Source organism: Canis lupus, chromosome 19 (genome assembly GCF_003254725.2).
Source record: "Canis lupus dingo isolate Sandy chromosome 19, ASM325472v2, whole genome shotgun sequence".
Lineage (NCBI taxonomy): Eukaryota > Metazoa > Chordata > Mammalia > Carnivora > Canidae > Canis > Canis lupus.
In genome coordinates, this window is record NC_064261.1 from 41,469,485 (window position 1) to 41,488,360 (window position 18,876).

The following is an 18,876-nucleotide window of genomic DNA, read 5'->3' on the forward strand; positions in this document are numbered from 1 at the left end:
TTCTTGCTATATTGATCCCTTTATTAACATATAATGTGCTTCTTTGTCCTTTGCAATCTTTTTTCATTTAAAGTCTATTTTGTCTAATAGTAGGATAGACACCTCTTCTCTCTTTTTGTTACTATTATCTTTTCCATTCTTTTACTTTCAATTTATATGTGTATTTGGGTTCCAAGTGAGTCTTTTGTATATGGCATACAGTTGGACTATGTGTTTAAGATTTAGTTAGTTTAGAGAGAGAAAGAGAGCAAGTGGGAGGACAAGCAGAGGGAGAGAAGCCTCAAGCAGACTCCCCACTGAGTGCAGAGCCTGATGTGGGGCTCGACACAGGGCTCGATCTCACAACCCATGAGATCAGGACCTTAGCTGAAACCAAGAGTCAGATGCTTACCCAAATGAGCCATCCAGGCACCCCTGTTTGTTTTTAATTTAAGTATAGTTGAAACACAATGTTTTATTAGTTTCAGGTATGCAATTGAGTGATTTGACAAGTTTATACATTATTCTATGTGCATAACAAGTACAGCTACCATCTGTCCCATTACATCGCTATTATAATATCATTGACTGTATTCCTTATGCTTTGTTTTTTATTCCCATGACTCACTCATTCCATAACTGGAGGCCTGTATCTCCCTTTTCCCACTTTGCCCAACCCCCCATTCCCGTCCCTTCTAGCAACATCAGTTTGTTCTCTGTATTTATAGTTCTAATTCTACTTTTAGTTTGGGAGATTATTGAATTTCTTGGGTGTTTATGTTCATATTTTTCATCACATTTGAGAAGTTATTCTTTCTTTTTTTTTTTAGATTTCATTTATGAGTAGACTATGTGCTTTTAAGCCATCTGTCAATTTTTGTCTTTTGGTTGAAGAGCTTAATCCATTTACATTTAAAGTAATTACTGATAAGGAGAGATTTAATTCCATCATTTTGTTCTTTGTTTTCTATATGTCTAACAGCTTTTTTTTTTGTCTCTGAGTTCCTGCATTACTGTCTTCTTTCATGTTTAGTTGATATTTTATAGTGAAATGTTTCAGTTCCTTTCTCATTTCATTTTGTGTATATTCTATAGCTGTTTGCTTTGTAGTTAATTTAGTTGTATGTGGAGATTAAATTAACATTTTAAAGTTATAATGCTATAATTTGGACTTATACCAGGTTAACTTCAATTGCATATAAAACTCCGTTCCTTTATAACTCTGTTCCTATTTCTTTTGATGTTGCTGTCCCCAAAATTATATCTTTGTACATTGTATATCCACAAAACATAAACTAGTATGTTTAAATGCATGTATTTCTTAATTACAGAGGAAACAAAATTGGAGTTACAAACCAAAATTATAATAATACTATCTTTTAGACTAACTGTTTTTTAATGTATCAGTCTCTTAAATGATGCAGAAAATAAAAACTCCAGTTTTAAACTAATGTTACAACAATAGTAATTTTTATAATTGTCCATATATTTACCTTTGCTGGGACCTACCTCTCCCTGTAGCTTTCAGCTACTGTCAAGTTACCCTGCAGGATTACCTTGAGCATTTCTTGAAAGCAGGTCTAATGGTAATAAACTCTCTCAAACTTTATATTGAGGTGTCTTAATTTCTCCCTCACTTTGGAAGGAGAATTCTGATGGATATAGGATTCTTGGTTGATAGCCTTTTTTTTTTTTTTTTTTTTTTCCTTTTAGCACTTTGACTATTTGGCTCACTGCCTTCTGGTCTCCAAAAGTTACAATGAGAAATCTGCTGATGATCTTATTGAGAATCTCTTGTATGTGATGATTTGTTTCTTCCTTCTTTTAAGATATATTGTCTTTCAAAAGTTTGATTATAATATGTCTCTGTAGGAATATCTTTAAATTTATACGACTTGGAGTTTGTTGAATTTCTTGGATGTTTATGTTCATATTTTCCCTCATATTTGAGAAGTTTCTAGCCATTATTTCTCAAATATTCTCTGTGCCCCTTTCTCTTTTTCTTCTCTTCCCAAATTCCCACAATGCATATGTTGTTCTGTTTGATGGTGTCCCACAATCCCTTAGGCCCTGTTCACTTTAATCTTTTTTCTCTCTGTTCCTCAGACTCAATAATTTCTATTGTCCCATCCTCAAGTTGACTGATTCTTTCTTCTGCCTGTTCATATATGCCCTTGAGTCCATCTAGTTAGTTATGTTTTATTTCAGTTATTGTATTTTTTCAGTTCTAGATTTTTTTTTAGTTTTCTTTTAGATTTCCTGTCTCTTTATTGATATTTCCATTTTGTTTATGCATCTTTTTAAAAATTCTCTCCACACCTTCACTTCTTTGAGTATTTTTAATATAGTGTTTTTTTAAAGATAGTTTTTAAAAAGTCTTTGCCTAGTGTATCTTCCTTGAGGTCTTTTTAGGGATAGTTTATACTTTTTCCATTGAATGGGTTATATTTTGCTGTTTCTTCATATGCCTTATGATTTGTGATTGTTGTTGTTGTTGAAAGCTGGTCTTTTGAATCTAATAATGTGGTAACTCTGGACTTAGGATAGTCCTCCTCCAGAATTTGCTAGGTTTGGTTATTGTTATTGTTTTTGTTTTTCTGATTTATGTAGGCTTTCTCCGTACTGAGGATCAACCTGAGGTATATACATTTAAGTTCTTTCTGAACCTTTCTCTGGACATGTGTGGTCATTTTCTAGTCTATGTATACAAAGTTGCTTTTGAATATCCTAGTTTTTAATGTCTGGCTCCCAAAAGGGGAAAACTGAAAGAAAAATGAAGTGGGAGAAGGCATTAGCCCTTTAAATGTCCTGAAATTCGCTTCAGCAGGAGATAGAGAGGCTTACAATGGGGTGCCTACAAAAACAATGGGTGCCTACTTCTTTGTCTATACTTCTGTGATATGAAATAGCAATCAGTGATCAGAGCACAGATCCCTAATACTTGGAGGTCAGAGACCTTTTTGTCTACCCTGGATCCCACCAGCTGTGTGCAAATTGTTCCAACAGTGCTGTGCACTGTTGCCTGCCACATGGCTGTGAATGGGGACAGGTAGGTGCTACTGTGCAAAGAACTAAAATTGATAATCCATAGCTACTTACCATCTAAGCATTCCCCTGGAAGATTTAAGCCTTCAATAGACTCCAGAGTTCCAAAATAGTTACATCAGGCAGCTTATGCCAGTATAATTGTTGTCTAGGTGATATATGGTATAGGTGGTGTCTAGGGAGACAGATTCCTGGTGCTTCCTACTCTGCCATCTTCCTATCCGTTAGCTTTAAACACAATCGAACTAAGGCATAGCACAAGGCATAGGACATTTTCTAGCTTAAGAAGCCAATGATTTTGGATCAAATTTCACAATAACATTATCTTATATCTCTGATCATCATGGTGGCAATTTTTTTTGAGAGATAGTGGGGGTAGAGGCAGAGGGAAAGAGAGAATCTCAAGTAGACTCCATGTTGAGCTTGGAGCTGGATGTGGGGCTTGATCTCATGACCCTGAGATCATGACCTGAGACAAAATCAAGAGTTGGACACTCAACTAACTGAGCTACCCAGGCATCCCCATGGTGGTAATTTTTTACATATGAAAACTTATACTTTTATCCAAAATGCTAATTTCACGACCTTTGACTTATTCTGAAATGTACCTTTAGTACCAGGAAAAGTCTGATTTCATGTTCAGTGGATATTTGTTGAAGGAGAGAATGCTTCTGTTCTGCTGAGTCTTCCTGGAGTCATACTGACTAACAGAGCATGCAAACGCCAGACTAACTTCATCACAGGTAGAAACAGTAGCAGAAAGTATGTCTCCCTGAGTCCTCATCCTTGCAGAGCCAGATTACTTAGTCAGTCAAGTAAGGAATTTGGTACAAAGCATTGTTAAATTTAGTGGGAAAAAAAGTTGTAATTTTCTCATATCCTTTGTCACCTACTGTCTGACATGTTTTTATCCACTCAGTTGTTCTCTGGATTTCAAATAGGATTTCTAATAATAAACATGAGCCAATTCCATCATTAGGCTGTTCATGTTCTTTACATTTCTGTCCTTTATAATTATATGCTAGTCTTTGAATATGAAGATAATACCTCTGATGCAGCATTAATAATGCATATGCCTTGAATTGTGTTTTGCTAGAGGAATAAATTTATATTGATCTTATCACTGTACTTCCTTATCTAGTCTTCATATGACCAATAGCATCATCTGCAAGACTGTCACATGAGTGTGCCTTGCAACTTACACCAAATATATGACTGGTCAACCAAACTGATGTGGGAATTCATCAAATGCCCATGCTTTGGCCTCATTAGCAACAGGAACCAGCAAATGGTAGTGGTCAACACCACTTAGAATCTTTATGGGGTTGTTAATTATTCAAACTAACCCTTTTTAAAACCTAGTATATATTGTTCATTAATTGTACTTAATCCTCTTTTAAAACCATCTACATTATTTTGAATTTTGCATGACTATAAATAATTTTGCCACACGTTTTTGACCCAAACTTTATGCATGTATTTTAGTGTTTCTGTAGGATACATTTTTTTAAAAATTTTTATTTATTTATGATAGTCACAGAGAGAGAGAGAGAGGCAGAGACACAGGCAGAGGGAAAAGCAGGCTCCATGCTCCGGGAGCCCGATGTGGGATTCGATCCTAGGTCTCCAGGATAGCGCCCTGGGCCAAAGGCAGGCGCTAAACCGCTGCGCCACCCAGGGATCCCCTGTAGGATACATTTTTGAAAATGATATTGTTGTATCCAAGAATTTGAACATTAAAATAATAATCACTACTCCAAAGTTTAGGTACCTTTTTTTAATCTTCAATTTAATAACTCATAAAACTTCAACTTTTTCCCTTAATAATATCTCCATTTTAAACTAAAAGTTTTAATTCTTTAAATTAAACAAAAAATGTATTATATTTTGTTTTTTCATTTATCTTATGCAAAACAAAACAAAACAAAAACACCACTCTTTGAGACTAGAGGGATTGACCAAACAAGTACAACATAGAGGTTTTGGCTGTCCACACTAAAGCTTGAGACCCTCTGGGGGCTAGTCCACCTTAAAGCAGTCTAACTTATCATTTGATAAAATATATGAAACCAATTTAACAAGCAGTGTAAGTTAGCCCGATTTCCTTATATATAAAACTAGAATAACCTATCAAACTGAACTGTTCCATGTAACTATGAGATTAATTTATCCTTAGCTTTTAGGACTCTATGAAATGACGTTACAGGTAATAAATAGTCTCACATGTTGAATTAAGGCAGCTAGGAAGAAGTAGAATATCCTGGGCTTAGTTGGCTATATGGCTACATTGTTGGATATGAGAAATATGCCAACCCTGACCCAGAGACACCATCTCTTGGTTGTCTTCCTGTTTTCCTAGTGCTGAAGCTTGTACCAATCCATGGAGCCTTGTGACAAAAGGCACATATTGCAAACTCCTTTCTTTTCTTCTTTCCTTGAAGTCTTGCTAATTTCCTTCCTTCCTTTCTTCTTTGTCTATTTTCCCCATATTCATTCCTATTTCCTACCCCAAAACAACCCCCAACTCTTTCCCACATTATCGGTATGCACCAACAAAATGGCAAGTGTAGGTCTTAAAGAAGACAGATGATTTAGAGGGAGTTTTGCCCTTGAAAAGCCCACAGCTGAGTCACTGAGACAGACATGTAAACAAAGAATTAGCCAGCTTGATGAGTACCATAATTATGTATCCAATATAATTAGCATGATAAAGAAGACTGAGCAACTAATTTTCCTAGGAGGAATCAGGACAGCTCTACAGAGGAGATGGTACTTGCGACATGTCTGGAAGGTCATTCCTTTGGAGTGTGGGAGGGAGTAATTGAGGCATATGGACAGATGGGCCCTGGGCTCTGACTGAATGAAACACAGCCTACTGCATGGAGGGCAAGTGATGTCATTTCTGCTTTCATTCTCTATCTGCTTAACAGAGATGGTAGTAATCAAATCATAATACAGTGGTTTTTACTTGTATCTGCATATGTCACTGCTAGCAGAGAGGGAAAAAGAAAAAAGCCCCTGAAACAATACATTCAGTTTCTGTTAGTCTCCTTCCTTTGGGAAAATAATCTCAGAATTTTTATTTCCTCTCCTTTGAAGAAGCATAATATTCAAATATACAAAATTACTCCATTATTTTTGACATTTGTAACTATTGCTTCAATAATTGGACTAAACACCTTGATAACCCCATTTTGTAAAAACTATTCTTCACTCTGCCTTAATACTCAAAGGTCAATTCATGGCCAATAGATAGGTATGATCATGCTGGCCAAGAAAGAAGAAGGAACAAGCATGATAAGGCTCATACTGGGTAGATGTGTATCTACAAACATCATTAGAGCTATCTAATCAAAACCGCCAGACTATTTGCTGTCTGAAAGGAAGCCTCTAGGGCATATCAGGAGTATGAGTATGTGCTTGTGTTTCCCTCTAAGTAATTGAAAGCATGTTTTAAAAAGTTTGGATATCTCACAGAAAGCTTAGATATTATTTTCATTATTCTAGTGTATGAAATTTGTTATTTAACCATCTTGTTTTCAAGTTAGAAGTAACCTCATTATATTAATCTGGATAGGTTATGCTATGCTATGGTACAAACACTGAAATCTTAGCTTTAAAGCACTAAGATTTATTTCTAGATCATACTACATTACCATGCATTTCTTTGAGGGCTTTGCTCTGTATTATCCTTATTCCAGGGGTCAAGCTGATGGAAGTTCTATCATCTGTAGCATCTCCAATTGTGGCAGTAGGGGAAAAAGTTATTAGAATATCTAAACTGACAATTAAATGTGCTGGTCAGAAATGGCACACATCCAACATAATACATAGTCTAGAATTAGTCCCATAGTCATGCCTAATTTCAAAGCGAAGGAGAAGTAGATTTTACAAGTGCCTGGAAGGAAGTATACCACACATATTTTGGGAGGTGCATGCCTACAGAACTCCATCAGGGCCTTCTCTGGATGGGTGGAATGTGGGGTTTCCCAGGGAAACAAATGGCACAGTTGGAACTTGCAACTGTGTTTAGTTCAGTGTTTAGGGGAGAGGGCCTGCAGGTCCAGATGAAGGGTCCTGCAGAAGATGGACTGCAATGTGTTGGGCATCAGAGGAAACTCAGAGAATAGTAGAATCAGGCCTGAGGTCCTGACCACACTTCTCAGTGGAAAGATGATTTCCAGGGATTGTAAAAATTCTACTGAGGGAAAAATAAAATAAGACAAAAACAGAGAAGGATGCAAACTATAAGAGACTCTTAACTATAGGAAACAAACTGAGGGTTGCTGGAGGAGTTATGTGGGGGGGGATGGGGTAATTGGGTGATGGGCAATTAAGGAGGGCTCTTGAAGTAATAAGCACTGGGTGTTCTATGCAACTGATGAATCTTTAAATTCTGCCTCTGAAACTAATAATACAGTATATGTTAATGACATTGAATTTAAATAAAAAATTAAAAAAAAATCTATTGAGCCAGTAGAGAATCCTGGGATGAGAAACACCTGGGCTGCCCCGGTGCTAACGGCTCCTCAGCCCAGACTTCTTTGTAAGGAGTCTGGCTCACACCACCTATCATGCAAACTCCAGTACTTATGGATGCCTCTCCCTCCCTCTACTTGTGCCAGAGATCTTGTCAGGTGTGGTGGAAACGGCAAGCTGTGTAGGACAGGAACTGTCCAAGGCCATAAAGGAGAGTGACCTGAACTGCACAGACTACAAGTCTTCTAGGTCCCTGAAGGCCCTAGGGCAGCAAAGGACTTTGAGATGGCAACCTGAGGCTCCAATCCCACGACTACTGAGGTCCAAGGCCATAGCAACCCTCAGGGCCAGTTGCTCCTCCTGAGAGCTGTGAGTTGTCTATAATTTGTCCTAGGAGATCATTGCTGCCTCTTCCTGAATGCTTTCCACTGAGAAGTAGCCTCAGGGCATCATTCTCTCTTTCTACAGGTAAAGCCAACAGGATTTTCTCATAGATTGGGCATAAAAGTGAGAGAAACAGAGGCATAAAGGATGATGCCGAGGTTTTTTAGGTGGAGCAAGTAGAAGCAAGATAGGATTATGGGTGAGGTGAGTGAAGAGTCAAGGGCACTAAATTTAAGGAGGCACTCATTCTCAGGGTCATGCAAAAGCAGGGTTGGCACTTGCATGATATTCTAAATATCTTACATTTTTGCCTAAGCAACTCGTTTGCTTCACTCTAGTGAAGTACTGACTAAAGGCATAAACTGAGTTGGGGTAGGCTGTGCAGAAGCAGGGTTGGTCAGGGTGGGGTGAATATCCAAAGTCTGGCCCTCAACATGTTAAGTTTGAGAAAGCTATTGAACATCCAAAAGGAGAAAACAAATGGTCAGCTGGATCACTGATTCTATATCTCTAGGAAGAGATCTAGAGGAAAATTATACATTAGGGGGTTATCACAAGACTAGATAAACTCATGAAGGTAGTGAGAATAGATAGATAGATGATAGATAGATAGATAGATAGATAGATAGATAGATAGATAGATGATAGGAGATGTTCAAGGACTGAGCCAAGAAATACTTTTTTGTCCAGATAAGAAAGAGGAGCCAGCAAAGGACTTTGAAAAAGAGTATCCAAGGAGAGAAGGAAAATTAGGATTGTGGAGTCCTGGAAGACAAGAGAAAATGCTTCAAGGGAGGGAGTAATCAGTTATGCTTCATGCTGCTGTATCAAGTTAGATTAGAATTGAGACTAGAACATTCTCATCTATTGCATGGAGGTCATCAATGTTGAAGGAAAACAGTTTTGGTGGAGAGATGGCATAGAGTACACTGAACAGAGAGGGAGTGGGGAATAGCATTCAGCAAATATGGACAACATTCTCAAGGAAAAGGGAGAGGGAGAAGCTGCAGAGGGTGAGAGAAGCTGCAAGAGGAATAAAGGTCCAGAATTTAGGACTCTTCCAGTTTCTCAAACTTCCACCCAAACCTCTCACTTTGGGATTTAGCAATGGGTCCTGTGAGTTCCTGATTTTTCAGCAGGCAGGGATTCAAAATAACAACCACTTTATTCTGAAGGGTGAAAACTCCTAGAAGAGATTTTTCTACCAAGACACATGTCAAAGGAAATGGCAACATGTGACAATTCAACTAGGATCAGCATCTTTTTCTCTGAATTTGTTGATTTGGAAATCATTTGTCTGGTTCTGCAACTGAATCATCATTTGCTCTACCCGTTTTTCTAAAGTCTCACATGCTGATGCTGGTTAAGAATAATACATTTTACTGTCAACTTTTGCTTACCATTGAAGATCTAAAAGTATGTTCAGAGGTAATTTGAACAGACTCTTTCAAGATAGTGCATCTTTTAGTAGAACCACAGAACAGTAAATATAACTTGATAATCATGCCAAACACTTCTTTGCATTGTAAAATTGAATTGGCAGCTTTGCATAATAAAGGGCTAAAATTATGAACCACATAAGATTTGCCTGAAACTTGATTGTTCAGGCTCAAAATTCTCTGCTGAATACACTTATGCTTGCTTTTGTATTTATCCACTTTCATGTGACTGCTTACAGCAGACATTTTTTTAAATCTTTTTTCATTAAAAATAAATTTTAACAAATATGCCTAAGCCATTCCAATAGCATCCATCATATCACATATATTATATAGATATACATTTTACCATGATAATTGACATACCAGCATTTATGAACTTGGTTTTTTGTGGATACATTAGGAGAAGTATCTCTTTATAGAATGTAATATTTTATTATTACAAAATATTGCTCTTTACAATATTTGGATTGTAAATTTACCTCTTGCTATGCTTTACAAAATGCTTATAAAATAAGGTGTTTTGGGTGCACAATGGGCAATCACCAGTGTAAAGTCTAAGAAAAGTGAAAGTAGAGTGAGGATCATGGGATATTTCCATTTCTCTGTAAGGTGTGAATAAATTTTAACCCATGGAAACTCTTGAGAAATAATCCAGCAAGAATGAGATCATGGAAAGTTAGCTTTCCCAAGGTGGAAATCATGAACATAATTATAAAATCTCGACTTACAAATTTAATGCTCTCACTTCCAATTGAAATTAGGGACTGAAGAAAGGCCAAGAGGGACCTCTGAATTAATCTAAGCTCTTCTCATTGTGTAGATGAGAAAACTGAGGGATGTGATTCTGCAAGTCACCCTAATGTGGTCTAGAATATATTGGAATCTAGGTTTCTGTTACTCTTCCAGATATCCATTTATTACAACATACTTTTATGAAGAAACTAGTGTGGACAAGGGATCATTCAAACCTTCTGTGAAGGATACAAAGTTGTGGAAAGTACTCTTTGCCCTGGAGAACCCATAGTCTATTATCAAAGGATAAGATAGAAATTTCAATATCTAAAATACAAGATTGAATTTATTAAAAGCCATGAGAACGATATAAAAGTTTAAGAAGAAAAAGATAAAATGATGTTTGGGCAAACCAGTGTAAGCTTCCTAAAGGAATAGCATTTAATCTGTGATGAGAAGGTAAGATTTCAATAAAGAGAGATGGGGAAAAAGATGGTAAGCCTGGCAAAGGGATATTATTAGCAAGGGCAGGACAGTACACAGTAATGAAGGAGAGCAAGTCATCTAATGTGACTGGATTATAACTTATATTCACATTACTCTGTCATGTTATTTCCTGCCCGTAAAGCATAACCATATTTTCAGTGAACTTAAATATCAGATGAAGTAGCTTTGTCTCAATATTAACTCACTGAAGTCCCTAAACAGAAAATAACTGATTGGCATTCTCTGGACTTTGAGGACAAAATCAAGTAGTGCATCCTTTACCAAATTTTGTAAGGCATTTTTATTGGAAAGAGAAGAGAACTAATGTACCCTAAACACTCGTGTTGGTCATGCGTTTTGTTTGCTCTCAAACCTGCCCCTCTCCTGCTCTGCTGTGAATTGTAGAGTCTTACTTTCATAAACCAAATTCCTCAGGCTCCCTTTGCCAAATAGCTCCCAGGTAGTTTCAACTAGTGGAGGGGAGAGGCACTAGAATCAAAGGGTGAAAGGAAAGGAGAAGTCAGGATATATATATATATATATATATATATATATATATATATATATATAAAATATTTATATATTTATTTATTTTAATTTTATTATTATTTTTTTTAATCTGTGCTGAGGCAGTAGCTCCATTGTAGTCACATCTCCTCTCTGGTTTTAGCTCTTGTAGTGCTGTCTCTGCTGTGCTTCCAATCTGGCAGACTCAGCATTTTCTGGGTGGCTCCTTCTCCATGATTCTAGGTCCTGCTGGAAATCTGGTAGTGCCAAAGCCTTCCTTTGGGCCCTAATTTGGGCGGAATAGAGACTTCCTGATAATGCCAACCCATAGATGTTTCACACCTCCTTGTTTGCCTTTTCAACTCTTCCAACATAGGAAATTAAAGATGTATATAACTGGAATGTTAAAAAATGAAGCTATCTTCAGATATAATGAAAACCAGAACCTCAAGCAAAATCATCATGGATGCATCTCTTTCTCTTCATCTCCAGACTCTTTTGTATTCTCTCTGCATTGTTTTCATTGTCAGGCCAATCCACATTATAACTAAATATAATATAATATATAAAATAATATAATATATATAATATAAATATAATACAATATAAATATAGTAGACTCTATAGTCAGAAAGATAATTGTTGATTGGCATAAGTCTATATCCTTGAGCTTTATAATGCAGATGAAAAAGAGACTCTCTGTTTCAGAAACTCTGTATTAAAGCCCAAGGTTTAGTCTGATTGATTTACTAGAGTTCAAGAGAATGAAATTCTCTGATTGGTCCTGGTCATGTGGGGTAGGGAATTATTATTCCATCCTAATTGTTGAGTGAGCCTCAACAATTTATTGAGTGCAGAGTAGTGCTTCCTCGAATGGATACTGGACAAACAAGCTTCCACTATCAGGAGAGGCTGAAAATTCTCCATTTGCCCCTCCACATCCACTCTTCATCATTTTTTTTCTTCCCTTCATCATCTTGTGACCAGAGTTTGTGTCAAGGAACCTGATCTCTATGACCTCTACTCCTTGTCTTTTTCTGTCTTCTGACTTTTTGTTGAATGCAGCTAACGGAGCATACACAGGTGATTGATCAGAGGCAGAAGGAAAAAGCCTTAGGGACATAGAATCCACCCCCACCATGCAGTGATTTGGCAGTGGAAGCAGCCCTCACTAATGGCTCTTTACTGGGCAGTCTCCTATTTACAAGTTCTCCAATGTTCTGATGAGAGCTGTCACCTCCCCTGCCTTCGCAGGCCTGAGGAGTAATAGCTTTACCACTGCAAATGCCTGGGTGCCTCACTACTCCTGGTGGGTTCCTTTACTCTGTCTACACCCTAAATGAATTCTTCTTTAAATTCTCTTCAATTGTTCTTAAAAAAAAAAAAAAAGCTTTAATTTTTTTGGAGCATGTTTAGATTTTTAGCAAAATAAAAAGGATGGTACAGAGATTTCCCATATAACCCCTGCTCCCACACATGTATAGCCACCCTCATCAACATCCCCTCGATTGGTACATTTGTTTTAAGTGAAGAACCTACACTGACATAGTATCATTACTTAAAATATACAGTTTACATTAGGGTTCATTCTTTGTGTTATATAGTCTATGGGTTTCAAGAAATGTATAATGACATGTATCCATCATTATGGTATTATACAGAGTTTTTTCACTGCCCTCAAATCCTATGTGCCTTACCTATTCATCCCTCACTCACCCTGGCCACTGCTGATTTTTTTTTTTTTACTGTCTTTACAGTTTAGCCTTTACCAGAATGTCATATAGTTGCAATCAAACAATATGTAGCCAATTTACACTGGCCTTTTCCACTTAGCAATATGCATTCAAGTTTCCTCCATGTCTTTTCACAGCTTGATAGCTCATTTCTTTTTAACACTGAATAATATTCCATTGTCTGTACCACAGTTTATCCATTTGCCCAGTGAAGGACATCTAATCATTTCCAAGTTTTAGCAATTATGAATAAGCTGCTGTGAATATCTATGTGCAGGTTTTTGGGTAGACACGCATTTTCAACTTTTTTGAGTAAATCCCAAGGAATGTGGCTGCTGGCCTATATGGTGAGAAGATGTTTACTTTTGTATGAAACCACCAAACTGCCTTCCAAAGTGGCTGTACCATTTTGCATTTCCACTAGCAATGAATGAGTTTCTTTGCTCCACATCCACACTGGCGTTGTCAGTGTTTCAGGTTTTGGCCATTCTAATAGGTGTGTAGTGGTAATTCATTGTTTTAATTTCAATTTCCCTGATGACATGTGGTGTAGAACATCTTTTCATATGTTTATTTACTATCTATTTATCTTCTCTGGCAAAGTATCTATATTAAGCCCATTTTTAAATCAGGCTGTTTGTTTTCTTACTGCTATTTTTTAAGTAGTTACTCTTTTTAGCATGCTAACTATCCCCAGTAGGGGACAGTTTCACTTGCTGATGAAATGATTATTCCTACTTTGTAGCTTACCAAGCCAAAGCTCCAGGATTTTCAGAAACTTCCTGAAAATCATATAGGTATAGGGGACTGGGATTGAATTTAAAGCTTTCATCTGCCTTCAAAGTCTGGATTCTGAAGTGACAATTTCTCTCCTTCTGACAGATACATAAACACTAGAGGACATATTCCATTGTCACTGGCTTTGTCTGGTGACCATACTCTACCAAATGTGGTAGACCAGGAGATAAAGCTTTTGGCTCCTATAGTCAAAATGGCTTTATGTTAAAAAGCAAACAGGAATAAAACTGAGAATTCAATCCCATCCAATACTCAAATTGGTGGGTCAATCCAGTTTTTTGTTAATAGTATATATACTCAATTTCTCATAGTCTTTGAGGAAATGGGCCCTTGATAAGTCCACCCAAAAAGTAAGTTTTACAGTTGTAATCTTCACCCCTTTCCTTATACCATTCTTAGAGTGAATAGCATTAATACATGAGAGAGTAAATTCCTGGTCTTATTTTTTTGGAAATATGTATTTTTTGTGTGGAAGAAAGTAGTGGTCTAATGGAAACTTGAATAAATTTTAATCTTCTGAGAAGGTCAGTAACAGGGTCAGGATATATGAGAGGAAACCTCAGTGATCCTTAGTTATAACTGTAAACAGATTTTCTTAAGTGGCCTAATTACTGTTAATTCCTTACCATAGAACTTGCTTTAGTATCAGGTTCATGAAAATGTAATTCATCAATGTAAGTAAATAATAGCTTATTGTTCAGGGCTCATGAGTACAAAAATATAATGTTTGAAAGGCACAAAAACAAATGTGTAATGGTAAACAAACTAGACCTGATCCAGAATGCTAAAGTTCATTTGCTTCTCACTTCATTTCCATGATATCTCCTTACCCAAATGATGTCCAAAAATACATTATAAAACTAAGAATCCTAAGAAGTTAAATGGAAAGTAATAGCTGGAATATAGCACAATTAAAGTCATAGGCAGGAAAGACAAATCCTCTGATGTATCTGAGATTTGACACATTGAAATCCAATTCAACAAAACAAGAAGAAAAATTAGACCAGGCAAGTCCTGCTAAGAGAGAAGGCTCTCTTTACTGCAGTGTCTTTTTATGTGGAGTTTCATAGAAGGTTCAATATGCAAGAGAAATGAGCACTGTGGTTTGTAGGAAGAATCCAACAAAAGGAACCTTTTGCCTGCAGATGAAGCACTGTTTTGAAGGCCAAGGAAAACAGAAGCTTTATTTAATGATAAGATAACAAAAATGAAAGATACATACTAAATTATAAAAACCTTGTTTCTTACACTTGACATGGCCCCAAATTGGGGAGACTTCTCTCCAAAAGCACAGATTCACAAAGGGTGAAATTTATTGTGAGGGAAGTTTAGAGCAGAGGATAGACAAAGACTCTTTGTGGTCAGAGTCTGCTCTGAGAGGGGACCCTTGTTTCCTGTGGTTCTGGGCAGACATGATGACACACCAGTGTGAGCAATGACCTCTTGCATTTTCTTCTATAAAATTCCAATTACCCCAGAACCTTCACAATTGGTGAGGATAAAAGAGCTCTGCAGAGTGAAACATTCCCATAGCTTATTTTTATTTGTTTTACTGCAAGGTTGTAGGCTCCTTTGTAGCCTATGAGTGCCTTAAGAGCAGAAACAGCCTTTGCTCATTATTCATATTTGTTAGCTCCATGTTAGCTCCATGCCTGGACAAATAATAGGTATTTACTAAAGTCAGTTTTGTAGACCTAACCTTTAAATTTTGATATTTTTTTCTCCCTAGGAAAAAATGTATGCACACACACATACATACAAACCAGTGGGTACAAAAATAATAATGGTAAGGCAAAGGCAAAAAACCCCATTAACTTGCACTAAAAGTAAAAATGAAGATATGAAAAAAGCTCAAAATGAAAGATCAAAATATAAAGAAGCTACAGGAAAACATAGACCCACAAGGCATATTACATGTCTTCCTTTTTTTTCTAACATGGGGAATGAAATAGGACTTCTATTGGTCTGTGCTTTCTGTTGGCTGCTGGCGGCCATATTTCCTTTTCCAATAAGAAACTTAGCAATAAGTTATAGATGCTCTTGTCCCTAAATAGACCTGAGGCATCATTGATCAAATAGAAATTAGTTAAAAGGGAAGGAAGTGTAGTGGGTTGAATAGCATCCCCCCCCCGCCAAAAAAAAACAAAATTCATGTGCACCCTGAACATCAAAATGTGACTTTATTTGAAAATAGAATCTTTATGGATATAATTAAGATGTAAAAGAGAATCTTGAGGTAAAATCATCCTGGATTTAGAGTGGATGACTGATGCTCTCATAAGAAGAGAGAAGGGGACTGAATCAAATAAGAGAAGGCCTTGTGCAAACAGAGGCAGAGATTGGAGTTATGCTGCCATGAGCCCAGGAACCCAAAGAAGCACAAGAGACTGGAAAAGACAAGGGAGGATTCTCTGAGACAGCCTCCCAGGGCAGGGTGGCCCTGCCAGCTCCTTTCTGTTGTTCTGACTTATGACTTCTGGCCACAACTGTGAGAAAAGAAAATTCTGTTGTTTTATGCCACCTAAAGTCTGCAGTACTTCATTAGAGTACCCCGAGGAAACTAATAAGGGGGGTTTATACTTGGCATTGATTGGAGTAGGAAGGCAGATTCCAAAGAGAGACAGTTAGGTAAACTGCTCATATTAACACCGTATTGAATATAAATTCTACGAGTGAAATCAGCACTCTCAACAAAAGCAAATATCACATTCCAACTGTATTTATGGTAGTTGAGTCAGGGCCCCTTATTCTAAAAGATTATTCTTAAAACTACCATGGCTATAGACTATGGATAACTCCTTGCCTCTTTGATGCAGATTTTATAGAAACCATATAAATGTTAATTTAATAATTAATAAAAACTATATTGAAGCAATTTCTAAAAATATATATAACTAATCACTTCCTTTAAGTCCTTAATAAAATAATACTATGTATTAAAGAGTTTCCACGAAAGACAAAAACTAAAGGAAATTTTGAACACCACACCACCCCTGCAGGAAATATTAAAGGGGATCCTTTGAGCAAAAAGAGAGCCCCAAAGTAACAAAGACCAGAAAGGAACAGAAAAAAATCTACCGAAACAGTGATCTTACAGGTAATACAATGGCACTAAATTAATATATTTCAATAATTATTCTGAATGTAAGTGGACTAAATGCTCCAATCAAAAGACATCAGGTATCAGAATGGATTTAAAAAAGAAAAAAAAAAAAGAAAAACAAAATCCACGAATATGCTATTTACAAGAGACTTATTTTTGATCCAAGGATACCTCCAGATGATTGAAAGTGAGAGGGTGGAGAACAATTTGTCATGCTAATGGACATCAAATGAAAGCTAGAGCAGCAATGCTTATGTCAGACAAACTAGAATTTAAACCAAAAAGACTGAAGAAGGGCACTATATTGTAGTAAAAGGGTCTGTCCAACGAGGTCTAACAACTGTAAATATTTATGCCTCTAAATTGGGAGCAGGTAAATATATAAATAAATTAATAACAAAATTAAAGAAATCCATTGATAATAATACAGTAATAGTAGGGGACTTTAACACCCCCGCAGCAATGGACAAATCATCAAAGCAGAAGATCTACAAGTAAACAAAGGCTTTAAATGACACACTAGATGAGATGGACTTAACAGATATATTCAGGGCTTTTCATCCTAAAGCAGCAGAATGCACATTCTTCTTGAGAGCACATGGAACATTCTCCAGAATAGATCACATATAAGGTCTCAAATCAGGTCTCAAAAGGTCCAAAAATATTGAGATTATACCATGCATAATTTTAGACCACAGTGTTTTAAAACTTGAAATCAACCACAAGAAAAATTTGGAAGGAACACAAATACATGGAGGATAAAGAGCATCCTGCTAAAGGAATGAATGGGTCAGCCAGGAAATTAAAGAAGTATTTTAAAAAATACATGGAAACAAATGAAAATGAAAACACAATAGTTTAGAATCTTTGGGATACAGCAAAGGCAGTCCTAAGAGGGAAATATATAGCAATACAGAACTTTCTCAAAAAACAAGAAAAGTCTGAAATATGTAACCGAAACCTATCCTTATATCTAAAGAAGCTGGAAAAAGAATAGCTAATAAAGCCTAAATCCAGAAGGAGAAGAGAAATAGTAAAGATTAGCGCAGAAATCAATGAAAAGGAAATTAAACAAAAAAACACAGTAGAATAGATCAATGAAATTAGAAGCTGGTTCTTTGAAAGAATTAATATAATTGAGGGACACATGGGTGCCACATTCAGTTAAGTGTCTGACTCTTGTTTTTGGCTCAGGTCGTGATCACAGGGTTGTGAGATGGAGCCCTGCATTGGATTTCACACACTCAGTGTGGGTCTGTTGGAGATTCTCTCTTCTGCTGCTCTTCCCACTGATTCTCACTCTCTCTCTCTCTCTCTCAAATAAATTAATTAATTAAAAAAAGAATGAATAAAATTAATAAACCCCTTATCAAAAGAAAAGAGAAAAGATACAAATAAAATCATGAATAAAAGAGGAGAGATTACAACAAACACCAAAGAAATAGAAATAATTATGAGCAATTATATGCCAATAAATTAGGCAATCTAGAAGAAATGGATACATCCATAGAAACATATAAATTACCAAAACTTAAACAGAAAGAAATAGAAAGCCTGAACAGACCCATAACCAGCAAAGAAATTGAATCAGTAATCAAAAATCTACCTACAAACAAGAGTCCAGGGCTAGATGGCCTCCCAGCAGAATTCTAACAAACATTTAAAGAAAAATTAAGACCTATTCCTCTGAAATTATTTCAAAACATAGAAATGAAAGGAAAACTTCCAAACTCAGTCTAAGAGGCCAGCATTACCTTGATCCCCAAATCAGGCAGGACTCACTAAAAAGGAAAATTACAGACCAATATCCTTAATGAACATAGGCACAAAAATTCTCACCATGATACTAGCTAATAGGATCCAATAGTACATCAAAAGGATTATTCATCATGATGTGGGATTTATTCCTGAGTTGCAAGGGTGGTTTGACATCTGCAAATCAATCAGTGTGATACACTACATTAACAATAATTTTTAAAAAGGACAATAACCATATGATCTTCTCAATGGATGCAGAAAAAGCATTTGACAAAATATAGCTTCCTTTCTTGACAAAAACTCTCCACTATAGGGATAGAGGGAACATACCTCAATATCATAAAAGCCATATATGAAAAACCCATAGAAAATATCATTCTCAACAGGGAAAAACTGAGAGCTTTTCCTCTAAGGTCAGGAACACAACAGG

At 36.5% G+C, this 18,876-nt stretch overlaps 1 long non-coding RNA gene across 2 annotated transcripts in view; it reads right to left on the reverse strand.

The window, feature by feature from the left end:
• Window positions 1-3,142, reverse strand: part of LOC125753026 (uncharacterized) — a 50,051-nt gene extending 46,909 nt beyond the window's left edge. For both annotated transcript variants that reach the window (XR_007403839.1, XR_007403838.1), the window contains exon 1: window positions 3,079-3,142. This is a non-coding gene — a long non-coding RNA (uncharacterized LOC125753026). The remainder of the gene's footprint in view (window positions 1-3,078) is intronic.
• Window positions 3,143-18,876: the final 15,734 nt, after the last annotated feature.